General features: G+C 39.8%; 1 pseudogene; it reads left to right on the forward strand.

Annotated features, from left to right (window-relative positions):
* Positions 1-4319: 4319 nt before the first annotated feature.
* LOC148029770 (uncharacterized) lies at positions 4320-5326 on the forward strand (annotated as a pseudogene).
* Positions 5327-6144: the final 818 nt, after the last annotated feature.

Raw genomic sequence — 6144 nt, forward strand, 5'->3', positions numbered from 1 at the left:
GCGCCGAACACACACAGAATGCACAAGGAGAAGCTCACTCAAGAGACAAGAAGAGAGATGGAGGCCAAAACGTTTTCTTGTTGGTTTCTTCTTCTTCTTCCACACTCTTTACAATGCACTCAAATTATAGATAAGATACAACATAAAGGAAAGTGGCCTACTAAGTCAAACAATGCATAACCGACTACACTAGTCAACTGGCGCTATAACTATGCCAGCTGTAAATAGGTATAACAACCTGAATATAATAAGTAATGAGTCAGTGGCCATGTGAGAGTCATAATGACCACCGACATGCTAAGTGTAGACGTGTGGACTCATCTAACCAGGCGGTCCATCATCAATGTCCGCATGTGTTGAGCTTGTCATCTCAACATTCTAGATATATATATATATATATATACTTTACAATATTCAACATAGAGAGAGAGTGAGGCATGGAGAGAGAGAGAGAGAGAGCAACAATGTTGTGTGAGAGGACATAATTTATGATATCAAATCCACACATGGAGATCTTAATTACGAGGTCTTCTGTAGCACTTCAATCTAGTAGAAGGCTAGTGCTTCCAATAGCTCGTCAACCATGAGTCTTTACTTGGTCGATGGATCTTAGTATCTCCTAAGTAACATGTATCTTTCAATGTCCATTGCTTCCTTGATATGCAGCACACGATATGATTTGCTCTAGTTCTCGCTAAGTATGAATTTCTTTGATGTGCATGAGAAAGTTGCTTGCCAATAAGAAAGTTGTGAAGATCGGATGTTGTAGTTGCTCTTAAAATGCTTAAACAATTAGTTTGGCAACAAGGACATTACTACACGAACGTGAGATCAATGTGTCTAGAATTCATGACCAGAATATAGTAAAGGTATGGCTTCTAGGTTTACTAGCTAATTTGTATAGCATTAGCCTTTCTTACTACCTTAACCTACCCAGGTATATTTCCACAAGTTTTGAAAAACATGTATTTCCACTAAATAATCATACTTTCCATATCCATATGTGTTACATATGATAATATGCATGTAAGAATCATGCGTTTGGGTTGGCTTCAATCAATGCCTTTGTATTGTAAAGTTCTGTTAAGGGAAACCTCATTCATAACTTAGCCTATTGGTGGAATGCAGCTCTATGAGTTTCCGATGATCTATTGATAAGTTTATGAAATAAATAGTAGAAGTACTTCATCTGAATGAGTTCCTTACAATTTTTAGGTAAGAGCATTGATTATAAAAAAGGGGGTGACAAAGTGACCTTGGATAGGCTATTACACAACTTTTTGCAAAGAAATTAGTTTCTATTAGTCTCTCATGATTCATAACTGATAATAATACCTTGGTATGTACTTCTATGAGTTTTGATCGATTCTGAATCAAGTATCAATTTAGGGAGTCGTTGTCATCCACGGATTGTTTTAGGTTACAGCGTTAGTTCCAAAACTTAATGGAGACATTTGTCCATTGTCATTACTTATTAAACTGTATGAGTTGAATATGTTTCCATTCACTAATACTAATTAATGTCATGCATTGGAAGATCCTAATTGGGCCAAGCCTACTGAAACATGTATGGAAAAAGTTTGACAAGGTAACATATGGATCCTCTTATGTTTGTGATCTCAATCAAAAACTTAAAAAAAATGTGTGGTTGTATTAACACTAATAAAAAACATTGGTGATCCCAGCAAAAAGATGCAAAAATATGAAATACTTGATGTTATGTGCCTCCAATATCGTTGCACTTAGACACCAGCTTTGCATTCGATTTTGAGCACCTCTTCAGTTTGTCAAATTTTGCATATTGTTACTCATTTATCATATGTACATTTTCACCTCTATGTTTCATTATGAATCATTAGAAGATGTGATTCCTTTGGGTTAAAAAAGCCTATCTTTGATAGTATTGATTGCATACTATTGTTTTGGCACTTCATACTTCTCCTTGTTTTGTTAAGCTCCATGGGTCTAAAATACATTTTCTAGCATGTAAGCATACGTCTAATGTGTTCTAGGGTTATGGAGGACATATATTTGAGCAATGTCTAATGTTTTATATAGGGCCAATATAAGAATGAAAATTAAATAAATTAATACCATATTAGAGAATTTGAAATTTTTTCAAGTCCCAATTTGAAATAAGTGATAAATATTTAATCACGATCCTAGATCTTGATCCATATTTGAAAGTGGGATTTGGAAAGGTAGCTTCGATAGCATTCAGGATAGACTCCACCTTTAGGTAAGATAACAAGATTTGACCACACACTCAAATACTAAATGTATTGGGGGTTCCCAAAGTGCATGACGATTTCCAAATTCCCTAATATAGTGTTAATTGTGTTGCTCATATCAAATCTATTATTTTGTAGTTTTAACATCCATAAATAGAGGTGCACAATAAAGAGAGAGAGAGAGAGAGAGAGAGAGAGAGAGAGAGAGAGAGGGAGCACATTCAACATCTCACAAGTGAATTTCATTTTTGTATGTAGATAGACAATATTCCTAACATTTCACACATTCGGCGCAAAGAATCTTGTACTTTGCATGCGGAACACATGTTTTCTTCTTTTGTGAGCAAAGTGAAGTGGCCATGGCTCACAAAAGAGCAGAGTGAATGAGGCTTCGCCTCATGAACTTTGCAAGTTTTCAAACTGCACAACGTGCGGTCAATGGGTCTGGTAGATGCTTAGACGTGTCGAAGTGTGTATGTATCTTTTATATATGCATATCCATTTGTATGGTCTCATAATTATTTCAAAGCTCTGATTAATATATAACATAGATTACATATGCTTGGGAGCCTTAATCTAGTTGGTTTGCAGTCCCAAATGCAAAGTGCTAAATAACATATAGAATAGGAATTACATGTATGTAGGGTGTTAAAGTCCCCATGCATCACTCCTTCTCAATTCTTTGGAAGAAGGAAATAAATCCTCTTCAAATTTCTCAAAATATAATTATATTTGTTATATATATATATATATATATATATATATATATATATATGAGATACCGTCTCAATGGGAATTACTACTTCCTTCTCAGATGATGATGAAAAGGATTTACTTCCTCTTTCTCAAAAACGTTTTTCTTGAACCCTGACATGGTGGAAATTCTCCCTACGTGGCTCTGTATCTTCCATCTCTGCCTCCTGTTGACTGTAGGATTCAATGCAGGATAGTTTGGGTTAGAAATGGGAGCAAAGATGAAGCACACGTGCAGCTTGATATGGGCAGTTATTTTAGGCTGGTTTCACAAGGACCGGCGGCAGCAGCTGCCGCTCGGATCCTGCGAACCAGAGCACGCCACGTGCCTGCCCCCTTTCACAATGGGCGGCAGCAGCAGTGGCTTGCTCATGCCACGTCCCGGCAGGCGCGTCGTGCAGTTGTACCGACCCCCCCTCGCCCAAGAGCGCTGCCGCCTGACAAAGATGCCACGCAAGCGCTAATTTCGGCGTTCACAGCTCACTCATGAACGTTGAAAGTGACCAGTGACCACTGATTGGTCCCCCCCCCCTTCCAATTTCGATATTTCCAAAGCCACCATGGCACCATTTGACCATTCGATTTTTTCCTCAAAAATATAAACGTTTCATCACCAGAAATGAACGTTTGTCTCTCTCTTCACACAAACAAACCAAAACACCCACGTCCCAAGTTCCAACGGTTGCATTTTCCAACGTCTACACATTGTTCAAGGAGCTCTTGCATTTTTTTCCTATAAATTGAAGCTTTGTGTTGTACTTCCTTTGCCACTGTGAAAAAGCTGCTGTGAGGAAATTTTGTCCAAATCAAGACTTGTTTGCCCTTCTATCAAGCAATTTCGGTGACCACCTTTGAAGTTTGAGCTTTTTTTTTTTCAAGCTTTTATTGATTGCACAATTGGTTTATTCAATAGCGTACTAACACATTTGCTTCAATTGTGATGTGCATGTGCAAACCAACAAGGTTTCGAAGGTACTTGCCAATTTCTTTGGCCCTCTTTGGCTTCTACATCCTCTACATGACAACTCTCCACCAAATGGCCTCTCACTCTTCCACCATACACCCTCTCTCTCTCTCCCTCTATCCGCCAAATGGCATTGCTCTCTCTCTCTCTCTCTCTCTCTCCACCATATGGCAAATCTCCCCATCATATGGCCTTTCCCTCTCTCCACCATGTGGCCTCTCTCTCTCTCTCTCCACCATATGCCCTCTCTTTGGCCTCTCTCTCTCCCATCTCTCCACCAAAGGCCTCTCTTTTTGATGCTTGTAATTTTGTTTGAAGGATAAATTTTTTATCATGACTAATTCTTTTTTGTTTTCTTTCAGGTACATTTTATGGACCCTACTCACTCTCAACCATTTGATTCTCAAATGGAGGATGACACACCTCTCTCCCAAATGTTTACATCGCCACCACAATACCCCTTCTCATCCGCACATTTTCCAATGCCTCCTCATGGCTTTACGGCCATGTTAACCTCTCCCTCTCCCGCCTCTCCCTTCTTCTTTAGACCCCCACCTCCAAATGTGGCTTTTAAGCCACCAAGTCCTCATCACAAACCATCAAAAAATTCACCTCCAAATCCAACGAAAGAAACTACACCATCACGAGCCAAAACTTCAAAGAAGCATGGGGCAGACCACAGGGACGAAGTGCAAGAGTCTGCTTCATCCAAGAGGCCAAGGGCATCCAAGAAGAAGGCGCCAGCAGTTGACCTTACCGAAGACGACGACCTCGGCAATAAAAGCAAAGGAAAATGGAAAGATTTTTGGGTGGATCGGCTAATCCACGTGCGAGGTGGCATGAGCCATGAATTTAGCAACCCTCAAAAACAGGGGGTTAATTTGTGGCAGATAAACTATCTGCTACTTATCATGATTTTGACAAAGATAGCAAAGCATGTAGGAAGAAGTGGGCACATGTTTTAGGCCAATACAGGGTAGACAAAGCTCACAATAGTGTGTCTGGTAACAATAGAAAGTACACTTGTAAATGGTTTGATGTCGTAGACGAATATTATCACAATAGAGCACAGGTAAAGAGTGTATCACATGCTAGCTCTGTGTCATGTAATGACCCCCTAGACACACAAATAGATGAGGAAAATGAGGAGGGGAAGCCACAAAACTCCACTGCCAAGGTTCAACCTACACCTCCATCAGGACGTCAGGGACCTGCCAAAATAGAGGACTCCTTGAATGAGATGGCCAACACAGGCCGTGCTCTACTTGATCATTTGAAGGAGTCTTCTATTCGTCAGGAGGCCACCGAAAACAAACGTTTGGATCTACTAGCTGCCCTCCATGCTACCATGGTCGAATTTTTGAATGCATCAAAATGATGTTGCAATGTTATTTATATCTTCTAGTGTGTTGGTGTGAAATGTTGTAAGCAATGAGAAATCTAAATAATGTGTGTTGCATATTTTTGCAGGTGGACATGGCCATCCCAAGAAGATTTGCATTGTTTTGTGCATGGTTGTGCTTTCTTGCGATTACTGAGCTTCTATCACCACCCCCCATGAGTGATGAAGAGTCTATGTTACAAATGTGGTTGTACTTAGTTGAGTGTATGGGTCGATGTATGCATGCAAAAAAAAGTATAAATCGTTGGATTGGGCACACCCGTAGAAAAGCTTGGGCATATCCACAGGCCAAACATTTTCTTGAGCACTTCTTGCTAGGTTCTTACTCAGCAAGCATGTTCAAGAAACGCCTTCGCATTAGTAGAGAGACCTTCCAATACTTGTGTGGCAAACTTGTTCCACAATTGAAGAAAAAACTCATCAATATGCGTGAAACCTTGAGCATTGAGACTCGTGTATCTATTGCTTTGCATAGGCTAGCTAGTGGTACAACTTTGGAGGTCTTAGGTGACCTATATGGATGTGCCACTAGCACAGCTTGTGGCATAGTCTTAGATTTTTGTAGAGCTTTCTTATCATCAGGCCTAAAAGATATGTATATCAAGTGGCCTTCTGGAGCTAGATTTGAGAAACTATCAAGAGACTTTGAGGCCATTAGAGGCATCCCCTATGTCGTAGGAGCTATCGATGGTTCGCACATTCCTATTATTGCACCGAGAGAGAACCATGAGGATTACTTTAATCGCAAAGGGTTTCATTCAATCCTTTTGCAATTAACGGTTGCATCAAATTGC

The sequence above is a fragment of the Lygodium microphyllum genome, chromosome 10 (genome assembly GCF_053477565.2).
Source record: "Lygodium microphyllum isolate KBCC chromosome 10, Lygodium_microphyllum_v1.1.10, whole genome shotgun sequence".
NCBI lineage: Eukaryota > Viridiplantae > Streptophyta > Polypodiopsida > Schizaeales > Lygodiaceae > Lygodium > Lygodium microphyllum.